Source organism: Nicotiana sylvestris, chromosome 10, assembly GCF_000393655.2.
Source record: "Nicotiana sylvestris chromosome 10, ASM39365v2, whole genome shotgun sequence".
NCBI lineage: Eukaryota > Viridiplantae > Streptophyta > Magnoliopsida > Solanales > Solanaceae > Nicotiana > Nicotiana sylvestris.
Genome location: NC_091066.1, coordinates 33,324,154 through 33,338,099, shown reverse-complemented (window position 1 = coordinate 33,338,099; position 13,946 = coordinate 33,324,154).

The following is a 13,946-nucleotide window of genomic DNA, read 5'->3' as shown; positions in this document are numbered from 1 at the left end:
ATTGAGTTTTATGAATTAATTTATTCTTTAGTTATCTAGGAGGAATGCAATTTAAAATTTGATTTTATTTTTGTCTTACTAATTCTTATTTTATGTAATTTATAGCTAAAAAAAGATGACGAATTTGATAGTTTTTTGCTAAGGTTTTTCAATTACTTCTTTAAATACTTTTGATTATAGACATAATATTTTTATAATATCTATAATTTATAAACTAAAAATTTATTTTCAAAGATTAAAATTAAAATTAAATAGTTGACTTTCGTATTGAGAAGTCGAATGAAACTTAAAGGAGATTGTATACGGTCAAAATCAGGTATGCCCGATTTCACGGGTTCGAGGGGTCGCCTTAAGCCCGAGTTCAGGATGAGTCGAGTTCGAGCTCGATGGACCAAGCTCGAGCCCGAAGACTGTGATGATCCAAAAGGTCATCACTTGTTTTAAAAGTAAATTCTGTGTTCCGAGGCCTTAAAAACCTCTTTGGGCATCATCTCGATTTGCGTGCGCAGTCCGGGCGCGTAGTCGGAAAGCCATTTTGTAAAAATATGTTAAAAATGATGAATTTTGCCTTTAAAATGAGTTTGAGTTGACTTCGGTCAACATTTTGGGTAAACGGACCCGGACACGGACCCATAATTTGATGGTCCCGGAGGGTCCGTAGGAAAATATGGAACTTGGGCGTATGCCCGGAATCGAATTCCGAGGTCCCAAGCCCGAGAAATAAATTTTTGAAAGAAATTGTTTTGCTGAATTAATTATGAAGTAAAGAAGAGAATTTATGTTTGAAACCATTGATATCGGGCCCGTATTTTGGTTCCGGAGCCTGGTACAGGTCTTATATATGATTTAAGTCGAATCTGTGAAATTTGGTAAGAAACGGACTTGAAATGACGTGAATCAGACCTTATTTGAGAAAATTGGGAAATTTGAAGTTCTTAAGAAATTTCATGATTTTGATGCTAAATTCATAGTTGTTGATGTTATTTTAGTGATTTGAATGCACGAGCGAGTCTGTATGATGTTTTTAGGTTGGGGTGCATGTTTGGTTTGGAGCCCCGAGGGCTTGGGTGAGTTTTGGATAGGTTATAGAGTGAAAATTTCACTTAGGAATTTGCTGGTATGTTGCAGGCCTGCAAGCTTCGTATTTGCGAAACCTGGCTCGCAAATGCGAGCATTGTATTGCAAATGCGAGAAGTGGCCTGGGCTGCCTTATTCGCAAATGCGAAGAACTGGTCGCACATGCGAAGGCACAGTCGCAAATGCGAAGAGGCCTGGTTTTCCTCAGGGTTCGCAAATGCGAACCCATGTTCGCAAATGCGAAGGTAGCAGAAGTCTGGTTCGCAATTGCGAACCCTGATCGCAATTGCGAACCCTGATCGCAATTGCGATACCTGCAACCTGTAAGTTCATAACTTAGGCGCATTTTCAACCATTTTTCACATCTTCTCAAAACATAAACTCTCTAGGGCGATTTTTCAAAGGCAACTTCTCTTCTTAATCGATTGTAAGTGATTTCTAACTAGTTTTCTTCAATCATTAATATCTTTTCACATGATTTCAACTCAAAATCAATGATTTTTCATGGGGGAAATTGGGTGTTTTGGGTAGAACCTAGATTTTTCAAAAATTGGGGATTTGGACCTCGATTTGAGGTCCGATTTCAAAATAAATTATATATTTGGGTTCGTGGGGGAATGGGTAATCGGATTTTGGTTCGAACCTCGGGTTTTGACCATGTGGGCCGGGGGGGAGATTTTTGACTTTTTGGGTAAAACTTTAGAAAACTCATTTTCATGCATTAGAATTGATTCATTTAGAATTTATTGATGTAATTAAGTAACTTGTGGCTAGATACGAGCAAATTAGTGGTGGAATCAAGAGGTAAAGCGGTAGTAGAGACTTGAATTGTGTTCGTGGCATCGAGGTAAGTGTTTGGTCTAATCTTAGCTTGAGGAATTAGGAGTCGAGTCCTATTTTCTATATGGTATTTGTCGAGTACGACGTATAGGCATGGTGATGAGTATCTATACGTTGGTGTCAAGCATGTCCGTGAGTCTTATATTGTGGTTATTATGACTTTGTGGTATTATTCGTGCTTTGATGATAATTTCTATTGTTGGGCTAAGTTTGTAGAAGTAATTGTGACATTTGAATATTGAGGAGCGTTGACTCAAGTTGTATAATGAAATGTGAAAGTATAAGTGGTAATTGAACCTTTTAGAGCATTGGCTCGAGTTGTGAAGTGAGTTGAGAAGTAAAAGTGAAAAAGAGAAGAGAATCATTATATTATCTCCCTTATCGGAAATTTATTGTTTTTGATGTTATCTCCCTAGCCGGGATGTTGATGCTTCTTTTGATGTTATTCCCTTGCCGGAACCTGATTGTTGAACTATTGTTCCCTTGCTAGGATTCTTATTGTAATTTCATTTACTCCCTTGCCCTATTATTTGTGATTGTTGTTTGGGCGAGGAAGAGTGTTAAAGCACGAAGGGTGATGCCGTGTATGATTTGTGAGAAAGAGTGTAAAGCACGAAGGGTGATGCCATGCCGCATGATGTACCATTCCGTGCCGATTATATTGATTATATGGTGAGGACGAGAGTAAAAGCACGAAGGGTGATGCCGTGCACATTTTCATTACTTGATTTTTTTGGTGAGGACGAGTAAGGGTGTATTGTGGGCCGGGCCCAGCCCGGGACCGCGGGCCAAACGGGCTGGTCTCAAATGGGCCGGTCTCTAATGGTGCATAAGCCCGTAGCGGATCGGTCCAACCCAAATAGCCCGTGAGCCCGGGACTGTTAAGCCACCGGCAAACGGGCCTAACGGGCCCCAATGGCTATTTTTTATTTTTTTTTTTTAAAAATGACCAACGGTCAGATTTTTAAAATCTAGCCGTTGGTCTTCAATTTCCAACCGTCTGGGAGTTTAAAAAATAGTCATTTGGCCCCCAAACTTTTTATAATTACACTTTTTCCCAATACATACATATATATAAGGCAATATATATATCTCTAATACATATAAACTATAAGGCAATATATATATATAAGCTATATATTATATAAGGCAATATATAATTATATATACACACAATACACCCTTATATATACATACTATACATACTATATATACTATATATATTTATATATATATATATATACATACTATATATATTTATATAGCTATATATAAACAATTTATATTAGTATATACATATATAGTTTACAAGAAATTGCCTTAGATAAAAAAAATTAAAAAAATAGCCCGGAACGAAAAAGCCCGTTAGGCCCGTTTAGGCTCGTGGGCTCAGCCCATTTAGCCCAGGACCATGTGGACTTCGGACCACCGTGGGCCGGTTCCACCCATTGGGACCGTGAAGACCGACACCGTTTGGCCCGGGACCGCCAAAGCCCAGCCCGCCAAGGCCCGGGACCATTTGGCCCGTTTAGGCCCAGGCCCGACCCACAATACAGCCTTAAGGACGAGAGTAAAAGTATAAGGGTGATGCCGTGCATATTTTCATTACTTGATGCTTTGGTGAGGACGAGAGTAAAAACACGAAGGGTGGTGCCGTGCACTTATTGATTTCTGATTCTTTGTTGATATATGAGATATGTTGTTTCTTTCAATTACCTGTTGCCTTCTATTCTAAATTGATAGTTTCCCCACAGTATGTTACCCTCCCATACTTGACTGTATATTACTATTTTTCTTTCCCATTGTTTATAGTTGAATTGCACAGGTTTATTTGGTAGTCTGGTCCTAACCTCGTCACTACTTCGCCGAGGTTAGGCTAGGCACTTACCAACACATGGGGTCGGTTGTGCTGATACTACACTCTGCACTGTGTGAAGATCCCGAAGTAGCAACTTTTGGACCGTAGATTGGGTGGCTGCCTTCAGTCCACGCGGAGATCCAAGGTAGTCCTGCAGGTGTCCGCAGGCCCTGGCGTCTCCTTCTATCCCTTTACTCCTGTTTCCTTTACTCGGTTCAGAAACAGTGTATCTTTTATCTTTCAGACTTTGTATGTAGCATTTTTAGATTGTCTATGAAACTGTGACACCAGTTCTGGGTGGTTGAGGCTCAAAAGTTGTATTAAATACATATTTCAGATAGTTTATTGTATTTCTTCCGCTTATTGAAATTTTCGCTGTCTACACGTTATTTCTTTATAATTGTTAAAAAAATATAAAATGGGTAAAAAGGTAATTTGTTCAAACAGTCGGCTTGCCTAGCTCACATTAGTAGGCACCATCATGACTCCCGAGGGTGGGAAATCTAGGTCGTGACAAGTTGATATCAGAGCTCTAGGTTACATAGGTCTCACAATTCACAAACAAGCTTAGTAGAGTCGGCGGGATCGGTACAGTGACGTCTGTATTTACCACAGAGGCTATAGAGTTAAGAAAAAACTTCATATTTATTCTTTCTTGTCGTGCGATTTGGTTTCTCAGTGCTAATTGAATTTCTACTGTTCTTTCGCAGATGGCGAGAACACACGCTTCCTCATACACTGACTAACAGCCCGAGCCCCCACCAGCAGCTCCCACGAGGGGCAAAGGGCAAGGCCGAGGCCGAGGTAGGGGCAGAGCTCAGCCCAGAGCAGCAGCACCAGCGGCGGATCCTCAAGTTGACTTTGATGATGAGGTTCCGGCCCCGACAGTTCCGGTGGGCCCAGCTCAGGTCCTAGAGGGGTTTATTGCTTCCCCGTACTCTAGGATGCTCTGGTTCGTCTAGTGGGCCTTATGGAGAGTGTCACCCGAGCAGGCTTGCTTCCTGCAGCACCAGCCGTCTCTTAGGCTGGAGGAGGAGCCCAGACTCCTGCTACTCTCACTCCGGAGCAGGTAGCTCCCTAGTTCCAGACTCCAGCAGTTCAGCCAGCTGGAACAGTTCAGTTGGGTGTGGTAGCTCCGACCGGTGATGGAGCAACTATGTCTGCCGATGCTTTGTGGAGGTTGGACAGGTTCACCAAGCTCTCCACTACTACTTTCAGCGGTGCATCTTCTGAGGATCCCCAAGATTATCTAGACAGCTGTCATGAGGTTCTCAGGAACATGGGGATAGTGGATACCAATGGGGTCGATTTTGCTACTTTTCGCTTGTCTGGATCCGCCAAGACTTGGTGGAGAGATTATCGCTTGGCTAGACCAGCCGGATCACCAGCTTTGACTTGAGAGCAGTTTACTCAGCTATTTCTGGAGAAGTTTCTCCCCACCACTCAGAGAGAGATCTATCAGAGGCAGTTTGAGCATCTCCAGCAGGGTTCTATGACTTTTACTCAGTATGAGACCAGATTCATCGACTTGGATCGTCATTCTCTTATCATACTTCCCACCGAGAGAGAGAAAGGGTGAGGAGGTTCATTGAGGAACTTATTCAGCCGATTCGACTTCAGATGGCCAAGGAGACCGGGAGTGAGATTGCTTTCCAGGAGGCGGCCAATGTGGCCAGGAGAGTTGAGATGGTTTTATCATAGGGAGGTTGTCAGGGGTCTAACAAGAGGCCTCGTCATTCAGTCCGATTCAGTGGTACCTCGTCTGGAGGCAGAGATTCGTATGGTAGAGGCTATCATCCTAGGCCTTTTCAGTTAGTGCTTCAGGTTTCTTACGGTGCTTCAGGTGGTCATGGTTCTTATATGCAGTATTCGGATCAGCAGTCCTATAGTGCACCACCAGCTCCTGTCAGTGCACCACCGCTTCAGAGTTTTCGGGGTGGTCATTCAGGTCGTCAGGGTCAGCAGCCTTAGCAGCCGAGGGCTTGTTACACTTGCGGTGATATGGGTCATATTGCTAGGTTTTGCCCTCGAGCACCGAGTAGCTCTCAGCATCAGGGTTCCCCTGCCATGGTTCAGGCACCGAGTATTCCACAGCCCGCCCAGCCAGCTAGAGGTGGGGGTAGAGGTGCTAGAGGTGGAATTAGAGGTGTTAGAGGTGGAGCTTAGGCCGCTAGAGGTGGAGGCCAGTCAGCAGCAGGCCATCCCAAAGATGTAGTTTAGGGTGGTGGGGCCCAGCCCCGATGTTATGCTCTTCCAGCCAGACCCGAGGCTGAGGCTTTCAATGCAGTTATCATAGGTACTGTTCTGGTTTGTAGCAGAGATGCTTCAGTTTTATTGGATCCGGGATCTACGTACTCCTATGCGTCATCTTATTTTGCACCGTATCTGGTTATGCCTAGTGATTCTTTGAGTGCTCCTGTTTATGTGTCTACACCGGTGGGTTTATTGTGGTAGATCGCGTCCATCGTTCATGTGTAGTTGCGATTGGGGGTCTTGAGACTCGTGTAGATTTGCTTCTTCTGGACATGGTTGATTTCGATGTCATATTGGGGATGGACCAGCTATCACCTTATCACGCTATCTTGGACTGTCATGCCAAGACTGTGACCTTAGCCTTGCCGGATTTACCTCGTTTAGAGTGGAGAGGGACTCCTAGTCATTCTACCCGCAGTGTTATCTCTTATATGAAGGCTCGGCGTATGGTCGAGAAGAGGTGTTTGGTTTATTTGGCCTATGTTCGTAATTCTAGTGCTGAGGTTCCTTCTATTGATTCTGTGCCCGTTGTTCGTGAGTTTCCTGAGGTATTCCCTTCAGACCTGCCGGGTATGCCACCTGATAGGGATATTGACTTTTGCATTGATTTGGCTCCGGGCACTCAGCACATTTCTATCCCTCCGTATTGTATGGCCCCGCCTGAGTTGAAAGAGTTGAAGCAACAATTGCAAGACTTGCTTGATAAAGGTTTCATTAGACCGAGTGTTTCACCTTGGGGTGCGTCGGTGTTGTTTGTTAAGAAGAAGGATGGATCGATTAGAATATGTATTGATTACCGACAGTTGAACAAGGTTACAATCAAGAATAAGTATCCACTGCCGATGATTGATGATTTGTTTGATCAGCTTTAGGGTGCCAAGGTATTATCGAAGATTGACTTGAGATATGGCTACCATTAATTGAGGATTAGGGCATCCGATGTCCCTAAAATAGCTTTTCGCACTCGGTACGGGCATTATGAGTTCTTGGTGATGTCATTCGGGTTGACAAACGCCCCAGCAGCTTTTATGGATTTGATGAACCGAGTGTTCAGGCCTTACTTGGATTCGTTCGTGATAGTCTTCATTAATGATATTTTGATCTATTCCCGCAGCTGGAAGGAGCACGAGCAACATCTTAGGGTGGTTCTTTAGACTTTGAGGGATAGTCAGTTGTATGCCAAGTTTTCGAAGTGTGAGTTCTGGTTGAGTTCAGTTGCATTCTTGGGTCATGTTGTATCAGCAGAGGGTGTTCAGGTTGATCCGAAGATGATTGAGGCAGTCAAGAATTGGCCTAGACCAACATCAGCTACAGAGATCCGGAGTTTCTTGGGATTGGCAGGCTACTATCATCGGTTTGTGGAGGGGTTTTCATGTATTGCAACCCCGATGAATAGGTTGACCCAGAAGGGTGCCCAGTTCAGATGGTCAGACGAGTGTGAGGCGAGCTTTCAGAAGCTCAAGACAGCTCTAACAACGACACCGGTATTGGTTTTGCCTATAGGTTCAGGGCCTTATATGGTTTATTGTGATATATCTCGTGTTGGACTTGGTGCGGTGTTGATGCAGGATGGCAAGGTTGTCGCACCTCCTTTTTCCGCCCCCGCGAGGGTGCAAGGGAGTTTTCTCCAATTAAAGGACAGTCGAAACGAGATTTGTTTGTTTGTTTCAGAGTCGCCACTTGGGAATTTTAAGGCGTCCCAAGTCACCGGTTTTAATCCCTGAATCGAGGAGAATATGACTCTGTCTATTTAACAGTCTGCGCACCAGAAATCCGGATAAGGAATTCTGTTAACCCGGGAGAAGGTGTTAGGCATTCCCGAGTTCCGTGGTTCTAGCACGGTCGCTCAACTGTTATATTCGGCTTGATTATTTTGATTTGTTAAATACATTTTTATTGCATGATTTTATTGTTACCGCTTCTATTTAGATTTAAAGACCCTTCTTTGAATCGAATCACGCGTACGTATATTCGTGTTATAAATTATATTTTTTAAAACATGCGGAGTTGTGTCACGCGCACGTGTACACAATAATATAGATAATATTTTTATTAAAATAATTATTTTCGAAATTATGCTTTAAATAAAATCAAGAATATTCGCCCTTTTGGTATAATTAAGTAGTGAACCTCACATCTCGGGTTTTTATGAAATTAATAATGATATTCTCCGAGAAATCCCTTTTATTAAATATTCGATCGAAGTCACGCGAACGCATAATCCGAATTGCTTTTAGAAATATAATTAGGTTACGCGAACGTATCCCTAATCACAAAAATATTCTTGATGGTAGTATAAATTTTCCACAAATTGTTTATTACATCCATACATTTTTATGTGAAAGTCATGAGAAATAAATATTCTTCTAGTCTCTAAATTCCTTAAAAAGAATTTACAATTTATTGGACGTTGATCGCAATTTATATTTTTTCGCGTATGAATTATATTCCTCAAACCATTCGAATTTGAGGAGTAAAATAAACAACGTGTGATTAATACTACCATTTAGTGAATACAATATTTGCCTACCCAAATAAACAACGTGCAAATTACGTATAAAAATTGGGAAAGAATGGATGTAAGAAAGGAAGTGATATTTTTGAAGAATTTTCATTATTCTATTTGTAGCAAACGCTATTTACACATTTTTGACTTAAAATGTTACAATTTATAAATCTCATCTTTCTTTTACACCACTTGTTTTTAGTCCGAGGTTATAATTATTTAGTTAATTTTTGATTACGAAGATTGAGTTTGAGATAAACACTAACTCTGCCTATGCGAATATTTACAAACACTAACTCTATATTTTTGTAAAAAAAATCATCGACATTATTTCATACATTAAAAGAAATGAGTTGATCGCGTTCCTAAAATAACTATGCCATTTGTTATTAAGAAAGAGAACTAATCTACCAATTGATTTAATAAGACGACATCATCTAGCTTTAAACAAAATTGGATATTTGACAAAATAATCTAGTAATGTAATTTCTGGGTATTTCCGTACTTATTCTTTACTTAGCTAACAATATCACAAGATTTAATTAATGGCCAATTTTCTGCAATGTTCCCTATCTCAACAATTTAAACAGTAAATGTCATCACTAGTCCTCAAAACATATAAGATTATCGTGGAATTTACTACTCCAGAAGGTTAATTAGTTAACAGTTTATCATGTCAAGTATAATACTATATTAACCAACTAAAACAAAACTGAAACTTAAACTAATAAAATTTAAATGAGTAGAAGACATCCTTATAATTCCAAACTTCATTTACTTGCCATGTTGAAGCTTTTCATGCCATGAATTTAAAATATATACCTGATATTGGAAGCAAAAGAAAATGATGATGAGAATCAGCAGCAGTAATAACAGTACAATAGCAACAACTGCCCAGCAACAGTAACAACCCAGTAACAGACCGGTGGAGTAGTAATCCCAAAAACAAAAGCTTTAAGCTTTAAATGAAACAACAACCATTAATACTAATTTCAAACAAAGAAAGAAAGCAGTAGATTTTTTTTTAGTTTTATTTTATTTTGAAAGCTTAAATATTTTTCGGAATTTTTCTCTCTTCTATTCTCTGTCCGTTTTTTTCTCTCTATCTGTGTGTGTATTTTTTTTCCGTATCTCTCTCCCTATTTATGTTCTTGTCTTGTGTTCAAGACTTCACATATATATAATCCCATCCCATAAATCTTTTAATCAATTAAATCAATACTTTTTCTCTACCCAACCCATTATCTTTCCACTCATCCCCATTACATTAAATAAACATATCACACCACCCCATTATATTTTGTCCCCCATGCTTCATTTAAAATAATGCAAGATTCCCCCTTTAAATTAAATCTTGTCCCCCCTTTATATTAAACAACTATATCACAACCCACCCCATTTCATTTTGTCCCCCATGCTTCAAATAAACAATTTCAAAATGTACAATTCCTAAACTACCCCTCACGACCTTACTGAAATTACCAAACTACCCCTGAACGTACTACAAATTTACCAAACTACCCATCAGCTATAACACATCAATTAATCAAACTTAACCAAAATATAGACAATATGATCAATTTCTAACAATGTTCAAACAACAATATGAACACGGATGAACATCATAACAACAATATCACATGAACACGATTTTAACAATATTTCAACAACAAATCACATGAACACAAATTGAACAACAAAGAACAACTAAAATTTGATTGAACAATATTTTAGCAACAAACAATCCTATTTTCGGATTCAACAACTACAACAAACAAGTATATTTAGATTTCTAACTTCAATCATATTGAACTTAAAATCAATTCTAACAACATTACAACCAACAATTCCTATATTAAACTTTATGAGATAAATTCAAGAAATAATCACAAATGGTAAACAAGAAATCAAGCTATACAAATTTCGGATTCAAGAACAAACAAACATAATATGAACATGAATTAAATCTAAAAATAAAAACGATGGATTCAAATGATTAAAACCAACATACTTCCCTTATTACAACTAAATTCTTTAGACAAATAACAAGATCGACGAAGAAACAATTATGAACTTAAACTTGAACTTAACAATATTAACAATTTCTAACAATACATAAACACATGAAACAAATTGAAGAAATAGTTAATTAAATTTCAATTTGAATCTAACAAACATCAAACTAACAAATATTCACTTAAACAATAATACAAACATGAAATGAATATGAAAACAACTAATTAAACTTCTATTTTGAAATCTGAAAATTAATTTAACAAACAACATGAACATGAACAAAACCAAAAATCAAATATCTAAGCATAGACATGAACAAAACAAACATTCGCCGATTTTAGATTCGAAAAATATCAAAACAAAATACGGACAAACATAAAACTCAAAATCTACTAACCGGATCGAACGACATACGTACGGACTGTTTTGATGACCCAAGCATCGAGCGAATGACGATGAACTTGGATGGAAACAATCTGTCCGGAAACGAATCTCGCACCAAGATAACTTGACGCCGAAGACGACCACGAACGGACGACCAAAGAAGGTGGTTGTTTGGCATCGTTTAAAAACGAAAAATGGCAGCCCGTCACAAGCAGAAGGTAGCAGCAGCTCGATTAGCGAAGAAGACGCATCTACGGCAGCCATGGATGGAGGTCGAAGCTCGAGCTTTGACGAAGAACGGAGAAGATGAAAGCAACCACCATGGATGACGATGGCAGAAGCTGTGACGGGCAGTCGCGGGGAGCTTGGTGTTGAAGATGATGAGCGCGATGCAGCAGCTCGGAGACAGAAGTAGTCGCGGAAATCTCAACTGTGAGCTTTCATGGTGGAGCTCGACGGATTGGTTGTTGGTTCGGTCGCGTTTGGAGGTCGTTTGGTTGAGCCGGGGTCGTGAGGGTGACGTGCGTGTGTGTGTGTGAGTGTGACGTTGGGCAGCCATGGTTGAGCTTTGAGGGGGAAGCCATGGATGACCTTGGAGAAACTTGAGGAAGAAGAAGAAGATAGGAGGGGGGCGGATGACTTCTTAGTCTTTTTTAGGGTTTTTTCTTCTTTTTTCTTTTGTTTTGTGTTGTAAAATGTAAGACAAAGGGGTTTGGGTCTTTTGGATTATGGACTGGGTCGACCCAGTTTGAAATGGACTGGGTCGTAGGGAAGATTGGGCCATTTTTTGGGCCGGTGGCTTGAAATCGAAGAAGAGGCCCAATTCCGACTTTCTTTATATTTTCGCTCTCTTTTCTTCTTTTATTTCTCTAAAACTAAATTATAAAAAATACTTAAACTATTATTAAGAACTAAATTAAGTTATAAAAGCGCAAATTAACTCCCAATAACAATTAACGCACAATTAAGTAATAATTAAGCATAAAATTGTATATTTGGACATTAAATGCTAAAAATGCAAACGATGCCTATTTTTGTAATTTTTAATTTTTTGTAAACAAATTTAATTAGTAACAATTATAGAATTAAATCCTACATGCAAATGCGACATATTTTTGTATTTTTTTATTAATTTAGCAAATAAACACGCACAGACAAATACAAATAATTATTCAAAATATCACAAAATTGCATACCAAAGAAAAATCATTTTATTTTTGAATTTTTTGGGAGTAATTCTCATATTGGGCAAAAATCACGTTCTTACAGCTGCCCCTCTTTGCCCGACGACACGAAGGGTTTTCGTGCAAAGATAAAGCGAGCGATTTTTTGCCCATCCGAGTACTCCGTTGAAGCATTTTTTTTTTTGAAAAAGATTTGACCGAACCTTTGCTTCAAAGGTTTCCTACATATCCTGGGCTAAACAGGAATCAGGTCAATGTAGTTCGGAAACTTTGGTAGCCGGGACTACCGTTGGACTGCACTGTTACTGTTGTTGCATGCTATTACTATTGCTTACCGATCTCCTTGTTACACCATGCTTAAAAGAAAACAAGAAGTTAAGCTATACTGCAATTTTTCTTGTTGCCTTGCTTTCTTGTCTTCTTGCATTTTTTCCGGTGCTTTTCTTCTTTTTGACACATGCACTTGAGTTTGTGCTGTGACCTCTTGTTGCAACCTTCTGCTTCCCGGTGCCGGGGAATTTTATTGTTTCCTGCTGGGGATTCCTATTTTAACCCTCTGTTTTATTGTCCTCTGACTTGATCTTGAAATGTATGCCTCTGTTGTATGGGCGGGCTCCCAACTTCAATACTTGAAAATTTAAAGACTGAAATGTATGCCTCTGTTATCTGGGTGGGCTCCCAACTTCAAATAAACAACTTTTGAAATAAACGTCATTCCTTTCTTCAAGCGGGCTCCTGACTTCAACAACAACTTCTAAAATAAAATGTCTTTCCTCTCTTCAGGCGGGCTCCTGATTTCAACAACAACTTTGAAAATAATCGCCATTACTCTTTTCAGGAGGGCTCCTGACTTCAACAACTTTTAAAATAAAATCCTATTCGAGGGCGGATGAACCCGAAATATCCTATTCGAGGGCGGATGAACCCAAAATATCCTATTCAAGGGCGGATGAACCCAAAATATCCTATTCGAGGGTGAACCCAACAATACCCTATTCGAGGGCAGATGAACCCAAAATATCCTATTCGAGGGCAGATGAACCCATTATATCCTATTCGAGGGCGGATGAACCCAAAATATCCTATTTGAGGGCGGATGATCCCATTATATCCTATTCGAGGGCGGATGAACCCAAAATATCCTATTCGAGGGCGGATGAACCCAAAATATCCTATTCGAGGGCGGATGAACCCATTATATCCTATTCGAGGGCGGATGAACCCAAAATATCCTATTCGAGGGCGGATGAACCCATTATATCCTATTCGAGGGCGGATGAACCCAAACAATATCCTATTCGAGGGCGGATGAACCCGAAATATCCTATTCGAGGGCGGACGAACCCAAAGTATCCTATTCGAGGGTGGATGAACCCAAAATATCCTATTCGAGGGCGGATGAACCCAACAATATCCTATTCGAGGGCGGATGAACCCAAAATATCCTATTTGAGGGCGGATGAACCCGAAATATCCTATTCGAGGGCGGATGAACCCAACAATATCCTATTCGAGGGCGGATGAACCCAAAATATCCTATTTGAGGGCGGATGAACCCATTATATCCTATTTGAGGGCGGATGAACAAAAATATCCTATTCAAGGGCGGATGAACCCAAAATATCCTATTCGAGGGTGGATGATCCCATTATATCCTATTCGAGGGCGGATGAACCCAACAATATCCTATTCGAGGGCGGATGAACCCAATATATCCTATTCGAGGGCGGATGAACCCAAAATATCCTATTCGAGGGCGGATGAACCCAGAATATCCTATTCGAGGGCGGATGAACCCATAATATCCTATTCGAGGGCGGATGAACCC